The 21,637-nt window shown below is 57.0% G+C and overlaps 1 long non-coding RNA gene across 1 annotated transcript; it reads left to right on the top strand.

The window, feature by feature from the left end:
- The first annotated feature begins 569 nt into the window (after positions 1-569).
- On the top strand, positions 570-20,160 carry LOC106147042. The gene is made up of 3 exons (XR_001231735.1): positions 570-820; positions 18,721-18,806; positions 20,081-20,160. It is a non-coding gene; the product is annotated as an uncharacterized LOC106147042 (long non-coding RNA).
- Positions 20,161-21,637: the final 1,477 nt, after the last annotated feature.

Genomic DNA, 21,637 nt, shown 5'->3' with positions numbered 1-21,637 from the left:
GGAGAAGGGGTGGGGGTGGGCAGGCAGGTGCAGGGACCTGGAGGCAGGGTGGCTCTGGCGAGGGCTGCTATGCAGGAGAGCTGGGGATGTCCTGCTCCGTCCTCTGTGGATGGCCCAGGATGGGCGCTGAGGCCAGGCAGGAGACACTGGGAGAGGAGGAGGGGCCCGGCAGCCCCTGGGATGTCACCCAGCCTGTGTTAGGGTTTTGGTCTGACATGTACTCCCCAGGCTCCGTGCCAGAGGAGCCTAACGTAGCAGGGTCTAGAGGCGGGGCTTTGGAGGTGACAGGGCCCAGGGGGCTGATCTCGCTAGAGGGCTCATCCACTGGTGGTGGTTGGCTGCAGGGACTCGGGATGGGGTGGAGGCTCTCAGCGGTGGGTGTGGTTGGAGGAAGTCGGTCACGGGGTGTGCCTGTGCAGGGTGCGTCCGGTCTCCGGTCCCTTTCCGCTCCGTCCCTGTCCCTGTGTGTCTGTCTCCGTCTCCGTCTCCGTCTCCACCTCCATCTCCGTCTCCGTCTCTGTCCCTGCCCCTGTCCCTGTCCCTGCCCCTGTCCCTGTCCCTGTCCCTGCCCCTGTCCCTGTCTCCCCACACCCTGGCCACCCCGATGCAAGCAGCTGTGCCCCGCACCCCCACGTGCTCCCTGCTACAGTGTCTCCCTCACCTGGACCAACTGGAGCCTGGGGACCTGGGCTGAGAGCACTGAGCCAGCAGAGCATCTCCTCCTTTATGGTGACATCCTTGGGTGCTTGGTCTCGGCGGGCGTCACCACCACACCCTCAGCGGAGCAAGGAAGGGCCAGGGCTCTCTCGGAGCTGTGGGGGTGAGCCGGGGAGAGGCTTCCGGCTGTGGTGGTCCGGGGGCGCGGGCGGGCGCGGGCGCGGTGGGAGCACGTTGGGTCTGGATGCCAGATTGGAGTGGGCTGTGGAGCCGGTGGGAGGTGAGAAACGGGGACAGTGGGTGCCGCCGATGCTTCCAATTTTTTTTTGTCATTTTAGCTTTATTTACACAATCAGTACAAGGCGTGTTCTAGAACGCAAGCTCGAATCCTCTCAAGCATCATCTCTTTAAGAGGCCAAATTTCGGGGAAGGAGCGCAGGATCCTGGGCATGTGCTGGCCACCAGGTCCCTCTGTGGGCAGTGGTGACCTCAGGGAGGCTCTGGGGCCCGGAGCCGCCTGTGTTTGCAGGGTCGTCAGCATGGACGGAGGCACCGGGCCCCTCCTCTTGCCACCACAGGGAAGACCGCAGCCCCAGGCCCCGAGGGGACTCGGACCAGGGCCGGTGGCTGCTTCCCCTGTAACACTGTGCGATTGCTCACATGGGAGGGGAAGGGACAGGAGTGGAAGGAGAACGTGAAGTGTAGATTTTTCTCCTTTTGATGACAGAAAGCTGCAGGTGTCTGAAGGCTGGGAACGACACTGCAGCAGGAGAGGCGCCCACCCGCAGGAGAGGGCTGAGCACCAGCGCCAGTTCCTGGAAGAGGGCAGCACCAGCTTTCCTGCTGACTCGATGCCCAGGGGCGTCGGTGTCCAGCTCAGGGTGGCAAGGCACACGGGCTTAGCTGGCCCCGCATGCGTCAAGTCCAGCCTGGGGCCAGGAGCCACATTTGTGGGTCCAGTGCTCCCTTGGGGCCCCAGCTGGTCCGTGGTGGGCAACGCGCCGGTCTTCACGGGCTGGAGCACCCACTTCCCATTTGGAGCTGCTCAGGCACCCACACCCGTGTGCACACACAGCACATGTGTACACAGGTGCCCAGAAACATAAACATACACCACATGGTGTGTTCAGGTATACAAGCACACACATGCGTGTGCACAGCTATGCATGCTAACGCACCCATGGATGTGTGCACACAGGCACACCATCTGTACACACCCGGGCACACACATGCACAGAACCTTGGGCCCTAGAGCCCACATCCGGCCTCTCCTCTCCTGGAACCGGACAGGGGCTGGGTGCAGGGCACCTGGCTGCCACAGCCCTCTGTCTGTGGGGCACCTGCCAGTGAACCTGCCGGCCCTCAGGAGGATGTCCCTGTCGGCACGGCCCCTCTGGGTGCTGTGCTGTGGACAGACTTCCTCTTGGCACCAAAGAACTGCTCTGTAGGACTGTGGCTCAGAGAAACAGGCGCTGGCTTCCAGGTGCCCTGAGGGCGGCTGCTCAGCTGCCCCACCAGTCTGGGTCTGTCCAGTGCTGCCTGGGCCCCGCTGGCCACTAGATGGCGCTGCCTCCCACTCAAGTCCTGCCTGTCCTGAGTTCCAGGAGGACCTGGGGAGGTCACCACCGCTGGTCAGGGACAGTAGGTGGAAGGTTTATTCCCTCACTGCAGGAGAAATGGCAGTGGGTTCCAGGAAACACTGTCTCTCTGAGAAGCCAGCTGCTTGCATGTATGTAATTCTGTGTGTGCATGTGTGCATGCATGCGTGTGAGTGTATGAGACCATCTTGGGGGGGTAGCTCGGTCCAGCCCCTCAGGCCAGGCCTTGCAGGGTGTGCTGGACCCAAGGTCTGCCTCGGCCTTGGCCTCATCCTGTGACCTTGCTGAGCCTCAGTTTACTCACCCAGAAGTGGAGGTGCCCCAGACCTATCTCTGGGTGTTGAGGCCCCCTCAGGCCGCATCTTCCTATAAGCAGTGACACCATGCAGGGTGGCGTGTGACCGGAAGTGGAGTCTGTGCGTGGTCATTTGCCCAGCCAGGTGCTCTGGAGCCCCACGAAGGCCCTCCAGGATGCAGGTTCGTGTGCTCCCCGTCACAGGGAAACTGAGGCTCCGGAGGAGGAGGTGCACATCTCCAGGTTAGAACGGCTGGTGGGAGCGCTGGCTCACACTCTCTTCCCATTGGACCCCACTAGGACACAGCCAGGGTGGGGCCAGCTGCAGCAGCAGGTGGTGGGTTACCCAGGCGAGCGCTGGTCTTGGGGAGCCTTCCCACCCCGTTCCCAGCGGGCTGCTGTTCCTGGCCCCTGACCCCTCTGCGCTGGCCAGTGGGAAGATTTGGGGCAGAAGAAAGCCAGGGCAGGCTGTGCTTCCCCAGCCTCCGTGACACAGGGGACAGCACTGAGGCCCTCAGCGGGCAGGGACCCACCTTGCCCGGTCACTTCTGGCCATCAGATGTCACAGCCCCTGAAGGAAGAAACCCATGAGGTGGCCATGAGCTGGACAGTTCCAGTGGTCAGCTTGCCCTGGCCTGACGGAGGAGGCCCTGTGGCTGACGTCTTGCAGAGCATCCCTTGGGATGGAGACGGCTGCTGGTGCCAGGGTCTCCACGGCACCCACCTTCTCCCCAGGCCCACTGAGGCACCGGGTCGCTTCTGGGTGACAGCCTCAGGCCTTTGGAGGAGGCTAGGCCGAGGCTGGGGGAGCTGAACTGAGCTGGGGCTGAGCTAGTCTCAGGGCTCGACCACAGTGAAAGTGTTCAGATGCCCCCACTAAGCCATGTTCAGTTCTCAGACCCGGTGCCCAGGACGGTCACAGACACTTTCCTGTCCTTGAACAAAGTACCCAGCGCCCACAGCCTAAAGGAGGAGAGGTTTGTTTGTCTCGTGTTTCGGTGGGGTCAGTCCATGGCTGGCTGGCTCTAAGGAGGGAGGGTGTGGCAGAGCAAGCCGCTCACCCCGTGGCAGCCAAGAGGCAGAGAGTGAGGGGAAGAGCCGAGGATAAGAACACAGTCGTCCCTCGCTACATTGTGGTTCACTTACTGCAGCTTTACTGTATCGCAGGTTTTTTAAAAAAAATATCTAAATCTGTATCCTGGAGTTTTTGCTATATCACAGGATTTTGAAGTATATAGGTATTTATATAATATTTATGGTTTTAATTATTTTTGCCTAAAAATTTAGAACAATATAAAAAAATGTTAATTCAAACCTATTAGAAGAATATTAGATTGAAATAAAATACAGTATGTATTTCATCAGTGGATGAATACCGTACTGTACACAATGGAAATGCAGTACACCACTACCGGTTGTGCAAGTTTGCCAATGTGAGATTGTACATGGAACACTATTGGCTGATGGAATGGAAGGCAACCAACCACAGCACTGTGTTCTGTATCCTGGGTGCTGATTAGCTCAGTGACTGTAGCATCTGTTTGCTCTCCTGCTTTGTGCCCGTATGTTCAGCATCTCTCCTTGTGTTTAAGAGCATATGAAGTGTTTATAAGCGTGTGGGAAAGGTTAATAAGAGAGTGGGAAGGGCTTATAGGAGTGTGGGAAGGGTTTATAAAGCCTTAAAATATATATAAATAATAAAATAAATATAACTCGGCTACTTTGCGGATTTTTACCTATGGTAGGGATGTCTGGAACATAACTCCTGCGATAGGTGAGGGATCACTGCACACCCTTTCACGTCACTCTGCAGCAATCTGTCTCTTTCTGCCAGGCCGTACCTCAAAACAAAAGAGATATTTTAGCTGGGTGTGGTGGTGCATGCCTGTAATCCCAGCACTAGGCAGGCTGAGGCAGGAGGATTTTTATGGGTTTGAGACCAGCCTGGGCTACAAAGTGAGCTCAAGGCCAGCCTGAACTGCAGAGTGAGATCCTGTCTCAAAAAAAGAGATATTTTAGATCTAAACCATAACAAGCACTCAGCTGCCCAAGTATTTTGCAAAATTGTTGACCAAGTGGTGTGTGGACTTGGGTTCAAAGCATGTACTGGGCTCCCTGGTTAATGCAGTCTTTGGAGCAGCAAGGTGAAGGTCAGCCTTGCAGGGCCACGGTTGGCAGCTGACCCTCATCAGTGAACAGGGAGGTCATTAGCTGGCCGATGGGGCGCCCCCGCCTTGCCAGTCCTGTCTTGGTACCTGAGGAGGAGGTCCCTTTTTGATCCACATAAAGGCACCCTGAGGCCTGCAGAATATGGAGACCTTGAGTCACAGCTGTCCTCAGCTCCAGCAGCCTGGGGGGCACCCCATCCCTCACTACAGAACCACAGCTCCCGAGGATGCTGGGGAAACATGGTTGCTGAGCCCGTGTCCTGTGTCGATGGCTGGAAAGAGGACAGTAAGGGTGACAGGGACAGAGAGCCACGGCTAGAATGCCTGCTGGAGCACTAGCCACTGAAGTTGTGAGATGGCCCCTCAAGGACCTTAGATTGTGCCCATTTCACAGAGGAGTAAGCAGAGGCTGCCAGAGCACCCTGCCAGGGAGGCCCTGGTGGCCGTTGCCAAGGAAACTAGCCTGGACAGAGCGCCCTGCCCTGTGCCGCCGTCTCCATAGCCCTCGAGCTCAGGAGCACTGAGAGGAGGAGTCCAATGAGTGAGGGCTTCATGAGGACCACAACAGGAGGCCAGGCCTCAGGGCCAGTCCTTGGGGACCCCCGGCTGCTGCACCCCAGTCTCTGGTCAGGCTCTGTGCATTGCACTTCCCTCCCCTTGGCCATAGATTTTGGGCCACAGACTGGGCACCAAGTGGAGAGGGGCGGGGGCCTTCAGGGAACCGGATGGGGTGAGCGTCCTTCCGTCCTTCTGCGTCTCAGACTGCACCAGAGCCTGGCTGCTGGAGGTGTCCATGGCCGGTGGGTCCCTGGACTGTGGGAGACCGCCTGCCTCACTCTTGCTGTCCCTGCAGCAGGGGCTATCCAGGCTTCCACCATGGCCGAGCCTGTCCACCCCCTCAGTGTTCATAAAAGCATCGCCTGCCTCTCTTGGATACAGGAGCGGGTTGGCAGTTTGCACAGTGCCCGGGGATGCTGGTTGTCGTGTAGACCCCAGCCTGGCTCAGGGAGTGCCTGCAGGCATCTGCCCTCTGGGACCCTCCTTCTGCAAAACAGGAAGAGGTTTCCAGGGCCTCAGCCAAACTGCCCAGCTGGGACAGGCAGTGTGATCCCACTCAAGGCCCGTTTCCCCTCGGGGGGCAGTCGTGCTGTGTGGACGCTGGCTCCCCAGGACGCCTTGGGCCTCCAGCTGTGTGTGTGACACCTGTGTGGGTGTCACCAAGGTCCCACTGCCCTGCAGGTCTCTTGCTGACACCCCAGTCACCAGCAGAGAAACCGAGGCCGGCCTTGTTTATGTCTTTCCCAGGTGGTCACCTGCAGGGTTGCTGTTCAGAGTCCCGGTGGCACAGGGACCCTTGAATCCTAGGGTCACACAGTGCACAGCACTCGTCAGCCTGTTTGTTAGGCTCTGGGGGGTCTTTGGGGACCCCCATTCTGAGGCTCTGTCGAGCCACCACTCACCCTGATGCCCAGCGAGATTTCTTGGAAAATCATGCTTCAGTGAGGTAAAAGGGTCTCTTCCCTGCTTAACCAAAAGCGACTGCACCAGGGCTTTGTGCTCATGAATTTTTAACCCGACACATCTGCATTTATTTGGCTTTATTTATTTGTTTGTTTGTTTGTTTATTTATTTATTTACTTTTGGTTTGCGCACCTCGCTGTTCAGGGGCAGTGCAGCTGCGGGCAGGGCTGTGCCCGGAACATTCGGCTCAGGCTGTCTAAATATTTTATTTGCCGCTTGCAAACAGGAAATGTAATTAGAGGCCGGATTCCCAGCACCAGGGAAAGCGAGCTGGCTGGCTGGGGGGCCGGGTTTCCTTTAATCTTTGGAATTTACAGTGTTTGGATTACAGAGCCACGAGGGACAGTGTAGTGGGTTTTTATTTATTTATTTTTACCGGAAGGGAGGCCAAGTTTCTGCAGATGTGAAATTCTCTAACTCAAGCAACGTTCATTGAAATTTTAATAGCTGTTAAAATCCAGCCCCTCCAAGCGCTGGCAGCCGCTCTGCGGGGGCAAGTCTGCACCAGGAGAGACAGAGAAGGTGTGGGGAGAAGAGAGGGCCTGGCCATGGGCAGAGAACCTGCTCCCAGCGCGACTCAGAAAAGCCCCACACAGAAGTGGGTGTTGGTCTCTGGGCAGTGCCAGGATTCAGCTGTCCCTCCAAGCCCTTCATCTCTGGGAAAAGAGGCCGCCAGTGCTCTGTGGGGTGTCTGCTTGACAGCCTGCTGTACCCTGGAAGACCCTGGAGCCCCATGGACGACCTGTTCAGGTCAGACGCTGGTCCCCTAGGGGAGCAGGGGAGCTGGGGGTGTCTAGGAGGGCATGGCATCTCTTGCTGCATCTCTGCAGCTTCGGGAAGGGGAGCAAGCCCGTCACGACTCAGGGCTGTGTCCTTAAGACTGGGGCCACCCCTGACGCACAGCCACCACCGTCACACACAGCCAGGGGTTCGCATAGCTCCCCAGGACAGAGCCCAGCCAGCCTGAGGTCCGTCTGTCCCTGGAGGACAGGCAGGGGCCTCCAGGTCAGCACCACGCCCCACCTACCCTCCCCGAGGCTGTGCTGCCTGGTGGTCCCCAGGCTCCTGGGGTCCTCTGAGGCGGTTCCTGGGGTCATCCTCGAAGGCAGCCCAAGAACCCACGCTTGCCCACCACAGAAACCTGGAAAACCAGGTGAGGGCAACAGAAAGGAAGACAGCCTCCTATACCCCGCCCGGAGATACTCTTGCACGCAGCCGCCTGCCTTTTCACTAAAATGTGCTTTTTATATGAAACCCAGGTTCTGCACACCTCCACAGCCTTCGCTCTCAGCACAGGGCCCACTGGCCAGTGTCTCCGCAGGGCCGCCCGTCACCAATGGTGCCCCCTGTTGTGAGGCTGTGCCATCATCCCTATAACCGTATGCCGTCCTTCCTTTCCTTGTTGCCGTCCATGGACATGCGTGGGGGACAGGCAGTGTGTGTGGATGTTTGTGCACCTGCTTGTCACACACACAGCCTTTGGAGGGTGGGGAAGCCCGAAGCTGGTCAAGCGTGGGGCGGGGAGCCGCTGCCGAGACCTCTGCGCATCAGAGTTGGCTGCCAGCTGCGAAGGAGCTAGCCTGGGGTTTCCAGGTCCAGCTGCACAGGTCACACACTGTCATCGGCTGAGACACGGCTTCCAGGGTGTCCTGGGAATTGTGCACCTCCGTGGCACCGCTGGATAAGGTGCCATTGTGCGTGGACCTCACCTCTGCCCCCGGTCTCTAGCGTGTGCGGCCTCGGGGTCACCCAGAGCCATGGCCTCTCATCCTTCCCTGATGCTCAGGAAGCAGTAGAGGCCGAGGGACTGGGTGGCTCTCGCTGGTGAGGGGGCTGCTCTCAGCCGGGGACTCTGTGTGCATCCTTCTGCGGCTCAGCATGGTATTTCCAAGCCCTCACCTCAGCACCGGCTGCTCCTTCTCCTGGGGAGCTGAGTGTTGGAATCGGCCTCAGCCACGTGACAGCGACAACAAGGGCAAGCGAGAAGCCAGACAGCCGATGCCGTCTCAGACCCAGCTCCAGGAACTCCCAGGGCAGGACCAGGACAGCCTGGCCAGGGGACCGAGGCTGATGCTCCTGACAGGAGACAGAGTGGAGGCTGCTCTCCTGTGCAGCCACCACACCATCCACGTGTCCCGGCCGCCCCAGCGCTCGAGCTTCACGCTGGCCGGCTCTCTGGTGGGAGCTGGGCCCATGTGTGGCAGCCAGGCTGCCCTCCTGTGGCGCAAGCAGACCCAACCTCTGCTCACTGCCAGTCACCCTCGGCCTGGGCTGCCACGGATGGGGCAGAGCCCTCTCTGGCACTAGCCTGGCTATTGGCACACATGAGCCATATGGTAGGGCGGATGGAGGGGAGGCCATGCCCAGGCAAAGTGGCCCTGGAAAGTCTGCGCAGCTGGGCAAAGGCCCTGGGAGGTGCCACCGTCCCCTGCAGGGAGGCGTCCCCAGCTCATCCCAGCTGCTGGCGGACTGGCAGGAGAGAAGCCCGGCTCCCACTGGGCTTGGAACTGGGCACCCAGGTGTGTACACACCGTACACACCCACAAATGCACACACCCAACCAGAGCCTTGCGTGGTCACGAGCATGTGAAGTCACGTGAGCGCCCCTCTGTGCTCAGGCACACGCGCAGGCACCCGTGCATGCTCACACACACCGCACATGCGTGAAGGAGGAGCCAGGCCTCTCCAGGCTGCTGTCCTGGTGCTGGCCTGGAATCCGGCTCCGCCGTGCCACCCGGACGGCGGCGGGCGGCTCCTGCGATGATCCTTCCAGCGAGGGCTGCGCTCTGCCCCGCTGCCGATTCCCGCCGTCTCAGAGCCCGGGGGTGGGGAGCCGTGTCAGTGACAGACGCCAGCATCGCACCACTTTTAATTAACTCTGAGATGGAGGTGGGGAAATAGGAATGATGAAAATCCCCCCTTCCAGATGCTCCCCTCAGCCGCTTCCCCCAGGGCTCTGGTTTGTTCCTTTGTTTTTCTAATGTTTTCTCAGTCTCCAGCGGTTCTTTCCTCCCTTCCTGTATGAGGCTGGTCAGTTAAATTTCAGTCAAATTCAGAATCTGAACGTTTCTGTGGTGCTAGGCACTGTATCAGATTCTGCTGGTTTCAAGATGCAGGACGCCCTGCACCGCTCCCCCGGGTCTTCAGGTCCCTTGGTAAGTTTGACAAAGATGCTGCCTTCGGCCCATGCCCCACGCTCTGAGCGTCGCGTGTGTCCAGGCGCCCAGTTCTGTGCTGGCTGCCTGGGGTCTGGAGAACAGCGAAGTCTCCCCCGGCCTTTACAGCCTTGAAAGAGACAGAAACGAGACAGACAGCGCTGTAAATGAAACATTAGAGGATGGATGAGTTCCGCGAAGGAAAACCAGGAGGCCCTGAGCGGATTTTTATCCCACCGATACCCGTGAGCTGTCTGTCCTCCACTGGCTTCTTCCCCTGAGGGACGGAAGGACGCTCACCCCATCCGGTTCCCCAAAGGCCCCCGCCCCTCTCCGCTTGTGTCCCCATGCCAGCTCCGGTCCCTGCAGCTCTTGTGTGCCCGCGGATGCTGCCCTGTGGCTTGGCTGGCAGGGTGGGGCTGGGCGCGTGGGCAGGGAGAGGAGGGCGGCCATGCAGGTGCTACTGAGCCCTCCATCTGCCCCAGGGCCCTGCTCTCCGGGTTTCTCCAGCAAGGGAGGAGTTCCCTTCTCTGTTAGCAGCAGTGGGCGGGGAGGAAGTTCCTGACCCGGAAGAGATCCACAGCAGCTTGCACGAGCCGCTCGTGCTCACTTAGTCACTCATTCGCTCACCCCTTGATTCCAGCCTGTACTGAACTCTGAGTGTGTCCAATGCTCAGGACAAAGACGGCAAGCAGTAGCCGCCCAGGCAACTACTGCTGGTGATCCGACGTACTAATGGGCAGCCCGTCCTTTCCGGAGCAGGGTCCCGTGCCAGGCTCCTCTTGGGCTCTGTGCTGCAGGAGGCCTAGAACCTCTCTTCCCTGCCTGGAGGGACACAGCCCACAACCACAGGGCACGATGGCAGAAGCCGAGTGACGTGCTCCCCGGGGGCAGCACACAGATCAGGAGTCCAGTGCTTGTTACTCGGTCTGCAAGCACTTAGCAGGCACCGATTCTGGCCAGGAGTTGCTCTGGATGCAGGAGACATAGTGTGTGTGTGTAGGCGGTGGACCTGGCAGCTGTCACCAGCAACCTTGTGTTTTCATGGAAATTTAGCCTGGTGACTTTCAAAAGAATGCCCCCTCCCCAGACACACTGGGGGCTGGCATCTGGCAGGGCACAAAGGGGCCTTCTGGGCCTGTCCGTGTGGCCCAGCACCCTGGCAGTGAGGGTCTGTGCAGAACCTGAGTAGGCAGCATGGCTGGCACACAGTGATCCTCCTGCCTCAGCCTCCGAGTGCAGGGATTACAGGCACCCACCACCATTCCTGGCTCGGGCATGCTCCTTGGCACTATGTCTCTGCCTGGACAGCTGGCCTCCCATGACCATGCGTGAGCTACCTCACATTAGGAAATTTAGGCAGTAATAGGGTGCCTGCAAAATTATTTGCATATTTCACTGAAATGATAGATCTTTGGCCACTTTACAAACATATATTGCTGTTAATGATGGCCTGGGCAGACATGTAGAACCGGGAATCTTGGCCCAGGGACTTGTGCCTCATGGTCTATGGCACCACCAGCCTTGTCCACAACACCTTCCTTGTGCTTCTGTGTGACCCAGGCAAGAATCCTGATGGGTCACCATCCATGATTCTATTCATCCATCCTCCACCCATCCATCCATCCTCCATCCATCTACACATTTATCCATCCACTATCCTTTCATCCATTCATCCATCCTCCAGGAATCTACACGTTCATCCACCCATACATTCTCCATCCGTCCATCCACCCACATTCTATCCTCACCCGTCCATCCTTCATCCAGCCATTTATCCATTCATCCATCCATGTCCACCTGACATCCTCTGTCCATCTCTCCACCTCCCCAGCCAGTCAATCATCCTCCATGCACCCCTCTGTCCATCCCTGTGTGAATTCATCTACTTATCCATTCATCTGTTTACCCACAGCGGAAGTGACTAAGGCAGAAGGGCACAGTGCAGCCACAGCAGCAGTCAGTAAATGTTGCTGACAGTGATGACGCAAACAACCACCTCTGGGGCCACAGAGTCCATGCCTGACTCCGGGCTCCGTGACTTCATCCAGCTGTCCCACCGGGCCTTGAGGAGATGTTACCAGCCCTCTTTCCAGATGGAGAAACTGAGGCTTCAGAGAATCCAGAGGTCAACGACTGGAATCCAGGGCCAAGACAAACCCAGACCTGTCAGACTCCGCTCTCCGGCTCTTGCTTACCTGCAGCCGTGCCCGCTGTGCTGGATGCCGTCACAGCAGGACACCAGGGTCTGCTCCCTGAGGCCTGGCCACACATTTCTCCCTGTCCTTCCTGCCCACACCACTCAAGTAACCTTCAGAAGCACCATGTAAACTGGGTGCCTTTCTTTCTGTATCACAAACGAGAAGTTAAGGACAAAGAAATGAAGGGGTGTGATTGAATGCTTAAAAATACCAATGGAGGAGGAGTGGATGGCAGTCATTTATTAATGACCAGTCTCCCTCCCAGAATCAAGGCAGACCAGGGGGCCCCAGTGACCCAGCACTGTGTGCTGGGCTGGGCACATGTGACCTGGCCCCGCTGGGGAATGTGCTGCCATTGAGTCCAGACCTGCTACTTCCTCATGAGCACAAATGTTCACTAAGTGAAGGTTTATTGAGCAGCTACTGTGCCCTCCCACCTTCCTCCTAGGTCTGGTATGTGAGCAGGCCTGGCAGGGCTCCTTCCCTGCCTGGTGGGGACACGGACAGGTGGCCAGGGCTGGTGCTGGCCTGGGACAGCTGCAGTGACAAGAGAGGCACAGGTTGGGGCACAGAGGATGCGCCTGGCCCTGCCCTGTGGAGGCGTGTGTCACGGAGAGCTGCAAAGGCAGTGGGCCTCACCGTGGTTCACCTGGACCCTGGCGTTCAGTGCCTCATAGGCTCTGTGAATGATTGAGTGGTGGAGAGCGACCGCCATCTGCCTCCTGATCTCAGTGCATGCTGGGGCAGGGATTGCCCCGGGTCACTGCGGCGATCCGCGCTTCACGGGGCTCCTAGTGGTCACCCCTGCACACCGTGGAGCTGAGACAACGCACTCATGACAGGGGGCGTTGGGAAGTGCCCCAGGCTAGGGGCGTGTGCAGGGGTGGGTTTAGAAGTTTCTCGCTGGTGGTATCCAGGAGCCAGTCCAGGGTGGGACAGAGGGACCTTGCCACTGCACAGGACAGAGGTGGAGTGTCCTAAGCCAGGGCCCCTGACTGTGGGGCCACAGGGGACAAATGGGAGCATGGGTGGTCATGTCCAGGTGACAGTGTGGGGAGGGTGAGGGCGGGTTTGTCCCGTCAGCAGAGGTGCCAGCCTTACACCATGTGTGAGCCACCTCCTTCTTCCCTTCCCTGTTGCAGCCACCTGGGAGGCTTGTGCTGGGGGACGGCACAAGGTGGACACAGACCAAGCTTCTGTGGAGGAGGCTGCCAGCTGGTCTGGACACTGGACAAGACCTGGTGTCCTCTTCCTTTTTCATCCACTGTCTTCCTGTGTCCTTGTGTTATCAGCTTTTCAACACTGCCGTAAAATATGGGATATGCACAATTTAAAGGAGAAAAGATTTGTTTTGGCTTGCGGTTTAAGAGGTGCTAGTCCATGGTCACTGGCTCCAGTGCAGAACCATCATGATGGCAGCCATTAAGCAGAGTGAAAGGGAAAGAGCTGGAAAGAAAGGGGATGGGACAGCACTTCACCCAAGCCACACCCCTGGGGTCCTACTTCATTCAGTGACGCCCCCACCTCCTAATAAACCCATGCAGCTACAAGGATTAATTCATGTGATGAAGTTAGGGTCCTTAGGACCCAGTCACTTTTCAGAAAGTCCCACTGCTGAATGCGGGAGCCACCACCTTCGCACCTCAGTACTGAGACGCCCTTCCCTCCGGGCCCGGCCCGCACAGACCCGCAGAGACCTCAAAGGACTGGCCTGTGCCCACTGGGAGCCTGCTCTTGAGCAGATCCGCATTGCCGTGAGCTCCTCCCCCAGGCCACCAAGCCCTAGCCTGCACGCTGGGGTTTCAGAAAGGGATCGTTTTCTCTCTGCATTAAAAACCTGAGCAACTGACTCAAAATAACAGTGGATGGAGCTTGCGCTCCAAGGGCCTTGTTATCAGCAGAGACGGCAGGATTTAATGCTGTCTGCAAGCAAACCCACCACCTTTCATTATGGGTAATTTATCCCGAACTGGATCAGGGGAACAGTGCACACATACACACACACACACACACTCACACATGTGCACACACACACACACACACACACACACTCACACATGTGCACACACACACACACACTCACACATGTGCACACACACACACTCACGCACACACTCTCTTATATTTACAGTGCTCCCCAGCTCGTGCATAAATGATAAATTATTCACCTGGCACGAGGCACACAGAGCACCCTCAGCAGGCGGCCCATGAGCAGCTGGCAGGGTGGGCGCAGGGCTGCGGCTGAGCAGGGAAGTGGAGCCCGGGGCCTGTTCCCAGCTGGGTGGACCTTGGCTTGCTCTCCTCACTCACTCTTGCTCTGAGCACTTTTACTAGCTGGAGACAAATTGCTAGTGATCTGGGCATTTTCAGAGCAGTGAGGAGAGGTGTGATGCTGGAGGGAGGCCAGGAGCGCTCTGCCTCCGGGTCATCCCAGGACTCAGGAGAGGTGAGAAAGATGCAGACCTGCTTCATGGGCTGTGCCATCCCTGCTCTCTGCTCATGGCTTAGGCCCTGGGCTGATGTTCTTGGGCACCTGCCTGGCGCCTGTCTCCCAACTTAGGTGAGCCTCACGTCTTGGGTTGGGTCTGAGTGTGGGGACCCTCACCTCCCTGCCCTTTTGCCTGGGGGTCCTGCGTGCTGCCTGGAGCCAGGCTCCCCAGCCAGGGGCTGCACCCACAGACAGTCAGTAGTCACCAGGACACAAGAGCCAGGCAGGAGTCGCTGCCTGACACAGCCCCAGCACCCGGCAGCCACATGGCGGGGGGTACTTCCAGCTAGTGCCAGAGAGAGAGCCAGGGCAGCTGGGCCTCCGCCTCCCACAGGGAGAGCTCCAGGGGTTGGTGTGGGGTCTTCGTGCCATGACACAGGTGTCTTCTGGGGCCTCTTCCGGGAGGAAGACGGGCCTGTTCTCAGGTCACCGCTGCAGCCTCCCTCCACCTTGCAGGGGAAGGTGTTTATTCTGGTTTTCACAGCAGGAGCGCACACTGGGCAACAGGCATTAAACGCATCCAAATACAGTCTTTTTATGGGTAGCAGATTGAAAGCTTGTCAGCACCCAGCCCTTCATCAGCGGGGCTGTCAGCAGCACCAGAAAGAGAAATACAAACATGAAAGCGGTTTGTGCAACTGGGGTGCAGTGCGCACTGCTGATGGGATCCTGGGGCCGGCGTCTCCTGCAGCCCGTCTGCTGGCGGTCTTGGTGGCTGAACCCAGAGGGGTCGCGTCATGAGCCTGGCCAGGTGCAGGTGGCTGGACCTGTCCCTGTGCCCTGTTGGCTGTGGGGGAGTCTGGGGTCTCAGGGCAGCCGGGGTGGCGGCGAGTGGGGAACTGGACGGGGAGTGCCAGCTGAGCAAAGTGTGATCCCCCGGGGGTGGAGGAGCCCCTCCTCCTGAGGTGGTGAACGTCCCCACCCGCACCTCGGCCGGGAAGAGGTTCAGCTGCTGCTCCAGAATGTCCCAGCCTTGCTGAGGGTCACACTGGAACCAAGCACACACCGGGACAGGCAGCTGGTACCAGGCCACCATTACCCCAGGACGGAGACCAAACCCTGGTGCGTCCCGTGCTCTGCACCCTGGACCTTTGCTCTATGGGTCTGGGGTGCACGCAGTCGCCGTTTCTCTGCCTTAGGACACACGTCAGTTCCTCCCAGCTCCCTGCTCTCTGCCCACCTGACACCTGGACTTGATGCCGGAGGGTTCTGCCGGGAAGCCGTCCTCCTGGGTGCCTGTTCCAGCATGGCCTGGTCACCTCGGTCTCCCTCAGGGCTGGAACTGTGAGGAAGCTGTGCTGCAGGAGTTAGGCCTGGGGAAGACACTAGAGGGCGCTGCTGGGAGGCTTCTAGAAGGAGGAGGTGTTGAGGGCAGAGAGGAAGAAGATGGGATAGGAGGGCTGCCCAGGCCTACAAGCCTGGGCCAGGAAGGAGGGTTCACGAGACTCAAGGCCCTTAGCCTGCGGCATCACTGCTGGTGCTGGTGCTGCTGAGCAGGTTATCTGTTCCTCATGGAGATGTGGGAGCCAGTGGGGGCATAAAGCCATCACTGGGATTCTCCCAGCATGCTCTGTGATGCCCATCACCTGCTGCCGCAGGGTCCCTGTTCCTGGGGAGACTGCAGAGATGGGCGAGACAGCCCTGGAGGGCTAAGCCTGTCCAGGGAGGAGCCCCTGTCTCCTGCCTGTGCTGGCGGCTCACTGATTCACGCTTGTCCCTGCTCCTATTCCCCCTGTCATCCCCAGAACTCGGAGGGTGGCTGGCTGGGCCCTGGGTGTGGGTCTTGCTGGAGCTGAGCAGTTGGCCAGGGTCCTCTAGGGGGCGTCTGGGTTGGGGGATCCTGAGCCTCTTATGTTGAGTCACTTTTCAGCCCCTTGGCAGCCTGGGACGGGCCAGGAGCAGCCCCAGCCTTGCAGGTGCCCACTTGGCTAGGCCCTGGAAGAGGAGGGGATGGCATTAGCGCCATCAAGGAAATAGATTAGGAATGGATTTAAACATTCTTTCACACTTAAATGCATTACTTTTGCATGTCATCGTTCATGAAATTCTGCAGCGGCGGACACAGAACGAAGCACGTTGTTCCCGGTTACACATTTATCGATGTGTGATTCTCATGCCGTACAACTCATCCCGCGAAGTGCCTGATTCAGTGGTTTTCTATATATTCAGAGCTGTGCATCTGTCATAGTAATCAATTATGGGATGTTTTTATTACCTTGGAAAGAGAGCCCGCGCCCTTTATTTATTGACATTTCATCCTCCCAACCCCCTCTCTAAGTGGCCACTAATGTGCTTCTGCCCTGTTCTGGACATTTCTATAAGTGGAACCATTTGTAGAAATGGTTCATCTGTGGTCGTGTGTGTCTCTTCTTCCACGTGGTGTGATGTTTTCCAGGTTCCCCGTGTTGGGGGAATACGCAGTTTGCTGACCTGCTCATCTGTCCGTACTCCCTGGGGTTGCTTCCCCTCTCCTTATTATGAACAGTGCTGCCGTGGACACAGGGATACACTTTTTGTATCAACCGGTTTTCAGTTCTTTCTCTTGGGAGTATACGAAGGAGCAAGTGTGCTGGCCACGTGGGGATTCTGGGTTTAGCTGTTTGAGAAACTGCCGGACTGTTCTCCAGAGTGGCCACAGCACTGTATATTCTGGTCAGTGGTGCACGAGGCTTCTGATTTTTCCTGATTGCATTCAGCTGATCCAACGATTCCTGTCTGGAGAAAACACTTTCTCCAGCCAAATGCACGGCCAGGCCCAGTGGTGGCGAACCTATGGCACACGTGCCGCAGCTCGCTGTTTGTTATCATTGAAAGCTCTGAAAGGTTCGCCATCGCTGGCCTGGGCCCTGGTCTTGGCCTCAGCTGTCTCCTACCTGCTGCATCTTCCGCCCATCCGGCCACCTTCCTTCCTCTTCGTGGGCTCTGCTATCAGGGCTCCCAATCAAGAAGCTGCAACCTCACACCCTGGGCTCCCTGGTCCCCCAAAGCTCAGCCTTATTTGGTCCCTCAAACCCCTTCAGGGTGCATGGGTGGAGCTCTCTCCCACCCTGAGATGAGACAGCACAGCCCAGGTCCAGCGGCGGAGAGGAGTGAGGCTGCTCCCCCTCCAGACCTCAGACCATGCCCTGCCTCTTCCTCCCGCCGGGGGGGCTCCAGCCTCAGGCGGGCCCTGCAGAGCGTTTAGCACCATCTGAAAGGCAGGGCTGGGCCAGACACATTTTTTTTCCCTCTGCCAGAACAGTCCTATGTCTGTCACAGCTGAGCAGATTTACAGCAGCAGCTAAAGTGACAGAACACACGTGGAACTGGGTGCTCCGCGAAGCCTGCCCTCCGCATCGCTGTTGGCTGATTAATAAATTAAAGGAAGTCTGTAAATCCACCCGCATGCCATGCCAACTCCTTCCTCTCCTGGCTGGTGACACGCATGGTCCAGAACCAGGCCACACGGAGCTGGGTGTGGGGACTGTGCGTGTTGGAGGCTGGCTGGGAGGTAGGCTGACGGGTGTGGGCAGAGAGGGGTCACTCAGCCCCTTCCAGCAGGCGGGCATGGCCTTTCTAACCGCTCAGCACTTCATCGGACAGCACCACTCCACCATCTCCCGTCTGGAGCGGGGTCACTGCCTAGGCAGGAGCCAGGGCCCAGCCCACCCGGGAAGCAGCACTTGGTCAGATGAGGTTACCACCCTCTTGGTCCTTTTGGGTTTTAAGATTGTTTCCTGTGACATAGGTGCTAAGATCTTCTCCTACTGTGTTGTTCAGCTTTTTGAAGTTCTCTCTCTTTCGTTCTCTTTCTCTCATTCAAAGTTTTCTTCTTTTTAAATGTTCACTGTAGTTGCTGAGGTGGGTGGGTTTGGTGGCTAGCAGTGAGGGCTTGGGAGCCGGATGGGCCTGGCAGGGGGTGACCCGGGCAGGGCCTGTGGGTCTCAAGGTCCCTCATACGAAAGGCCATGCCAGGCCGCGTCCTGGCCCCGAGTGACGCCTGTAGCTGGGCGCCTAGCCAGAGGCAGGGAGGCCTGATCCCGTCACTGCTTTGTTTCTTTGTTTTCTGCATTCTCATTTGCTTTTTCCATTTCTCTCCCCGACTTCAAACATCTCCCGAGCGTTTATTACTGACAGGCTGTATCCAGCCTGTTCCACTCTCAGGGCCCACAGTCCAGATGCCAGCCCTGTCCCCAGGTTTGCCAGATATGCCAGCCGCCCACCTGTCCCTGCTGCTGAGCTTGTGGCAGGCTGGGCAGTCCCAGGGCTGGGGGCTGAGTGCAGGCGGCCTGGGGAGGGGTGGGGGGTGCAGGAGGGACGAGGGTGTCCACACCACTGCACTGGGGCTCTGAAGTCTGCCCTCGCCCGCAGAGCAGCCCCGCCTCACCTGGCCAGGGGCTCCAGGCCTGCACCAGAGCTTGTGGCGTTTGAGGAACACCACCAACATCCGCAGGATGGAAAACAGGAATGGATGGCTGACCCTCAGGCGGGACTCACACCTAACCCCCGGCAGGAGGGGACGAAGACCACGGTGTTCTGAGACCTGGAGGGCAGAGCTACGAGAAAAAGGGACAAGTCACAGGAGGGGCAGAGTTTAGCTCAACCCAAGAAGGCCACTTTCGACTAGAATGTGACTGATTTTCCTCCTGTAATTACAGCAGCTGAGTTCTTCTGTCAAGAAAGTAACGAAAACACAGAACTCCAGAAGGGAGAGATAAAGTCACGAGCAGTTCCACAACCAGAGGTAACGTGGGTCAGAACTCGGCACGTTCTCCATCACATTTACAAAGCCCTCTCTAAGCGTGAGGCTGGGGTGCAGGGCTCCGGCCACATCTCTGGTTTAGTTCGGGTCCCTGATTTAATTCTTTATGCAGTGCACCTCTCCGATGCAGGTCTTCTACACAATTCTGGTCTCCTGTGGTTTTGGAAACCACCTGGTTTCTGGTGTCTGCGCTGTGCTGTGTCCTGTTTAATGTAAGGACCGCCTCTTCCTTGGACCTTACATCATTTCCGATGTCCCCACGGCAAATTGCTCGTGATCTTAGGCTAGCTCTGTCAGGTGAGCTCTCTCGGAGTACCGCTGCAGGGACACAGTAAACGGGTTTCCTGAGACACCGGGTGTCCTGCCAGGGCCATGTGTACACCTCCCCTGGGTGGCTGAACCTCTTCACTGAGTGCCCACCCTGGGCCTGGCAAGAGGTACTCAGGAGCACAGACGGAGGATGGCCCTGACCCCCCGGCTCTCAGGTCCCACTCAGGAGATTCTGAGACTGTTGGGCTGGGTACATCAAGGCATATACATATACATATACATATAAATTTTATTTTGAGATAAAGCTCTACATGCCCGTGGGAAAAAACGATACTCTGTTGGCCACCTCTCTGTTGCCAAAATATCTGATACACATAGAAGGCAGGTTTTTATCTCAGCTCATGGCTTCAGGAGCTTCAGTGCGTGGTCGGCCGGATTCAGGGAGGGAGGGGCTTGGCGGAGGAAGGCTGCGCACCTTGTGGTGGCTGGAATCAGCCAGGGCAGGAAGAGCTGGAAAGACAGGACCGGGGTGGGGACAGGACACTCATTTCCAATCACACCCCATGACCTCCGTGCTCTGCCAGGGACCGGCTCCGCTACGAGCTCACCCTGGAGCAGTCCATCAGTGGCGCCGGCATCCCCGCGGTCCAATCCTCTCTCTAGGCCCTGCCTCTGAAAATTGCAGTACTGGGGCTCAAACCCTCAAGACATGAGTCTCTGGGGGACACTTTGTATTGAAGCCATAGCAGGTACAGAGATCTCCGCTACCCAGCTTTCCCAGAGGTGGCCTATCACAGAACTAAAGCTCAATATCACGGGCAGGGTGTTAACGTCAGTACTGTCGAGACACGGGTCATCCGTCCCTGCAGGGACGGGCACCCTGAAGGTGCCCTTTCTGTCTACAGCCACTTCCCACCTCCCACCTCCCCCCCCCCAGCTCCTGGCACCCACCCATCCACCTGCCATCTCTGTCTTTTGCATTCAAGGATGTCATCCACATGGAATCCCACAGCGTGAAGCCTTTGGAATTGGCCCTGAGATTCATCCAAAGTGCAGAGCACATCCGGTTTGCTCTTTGCTCCCGAGGATTCCGCCGTGCCTCCGGGTTCTGGGTGGCCTGTCGGCTCTCCTGCTGAGGGCATCGGGCTTGTTTCTTGTTTGCGGTGATTACAAATAAAGCCGCTGCAAGCACTTGTGCTTCTGGTTTTGAGTGAACATGCTTTTGTTTCTCTAGGAGAAATGCCCAAGAGTGCAATTTTGGGGAGCAGAGCCGTCGCATGTTTTGTTTTGCAGCAAGTGGCCAACCTGTTCTCCACAGAAGCGGGATTTCACATTCTCGCCAGCTGCCCGGGGCCCAGGTGCTCCGCATCCCTGCCGAGGCTCCGTCTTACCGCTGGTCTTCACGTTGGCCGCTCTGGGAGGCCTGCTGGGCTCACTCGTCACAGGTTTATTTCGTGTTTCCCTGACCGCTAATGTTACTGGACGTCCACACACTCCCCTTCGCCATCTGCCTGTCCTCGCTGCTGAAATATCTGTCCTGTTTTGTACCCATTTTATAATTGAGTTTTTAAAATCAAGCTCTAAGAATCCTTTATCTACTATAGATACCTGTCCCTTAACAAGGATGAGCTTTGTGAGTGATTTCTCCTTCCTACAGCTTGTTTCGTAAGGGACTTTCACACAAGACACCGTGGTGAGACTCAGCCGCTCCGTTTTCCCTCTTTTTGGATCATACTGTGTCAGGTCTAAAAACTCTGCCTCAGGTCCTGAAGATTTCTCCTAGTTTTCTTTTCTAAACGCTTTTCTCCTTTTATGAGTGCATGTATGCAGTGTACGAAGTTTGCATTCGTCGTGGGGAGGGGGTGCAGGCTCATAATACAGCTTGGCCCTTCTTAGTTCCCTTCCCTTCCCACCCAGCTCCCTCCCCCTGCCTCCAAATCCCCTTTGCACAGTTTCAGCTCGTGCTATTATTCTTAGCTCATGTTTATGACATATAATGTTAACCTCCATTGAGGTTACCAGGTTCTTGCATATGGCTATCCTAATTCTACTTCTTTCCCCTCCCCCTTCCCTTTCCCTCAGTCTCCTGGACCTCTGCCCATTGCAAGCAGGCTACCCCCTTGTTCCCTTCGTTTGTACCTTGCCTTACTCAAACGAGAGATTCCATATGGTATTTATTTATTTATTTATTTTAAAGAGTGAAAGAAGGATGACATAGTAATGGGGGGGGGCTTACCAAATTATAGACAAAGTGGTAGGAAATTATCAGTGGTTATTGTTTTACATGTTGTTATCTACAAGATAGTTTCTCAGGAAAACAAATAGACAAATAATAGTGAGTTACAGACAAAAGAGGTAGATTATCAATAGTTGTACTATACTTTAGTATCTTCAAAGTGGTTTCTAAAGAAAATAAATAGAGTTATACATGAGTGACCACTTGAATAATCATTGAGTATTCTCAATGGTTGTTGTAGGAAACACATAATAATAAACATGCATCCATTTATGAAATAGTATAGGAACAATACAAACATTACAGA

The sequence above is a fragment of the Chinchilla lanigera genome, unplaced genomic scaffold, assembly GCF_000276665.1.
Source record: "Chinchilla lanigera isolate Chin_1 unplaced genomic scaffold, ChiLan1.0 scaffold00112, whole genome shotgun sequence".
NCBI lineage: Eukaryota > Metazoa > Chordata > Mammalia > Rodentia > Chinchillidae > Chinchilla > Chinchilla lanigera.
Note: the sequence above shows the minus strand (reverse complement) of the source record. Positions and strands in the feature narration are given on the sequence as shown.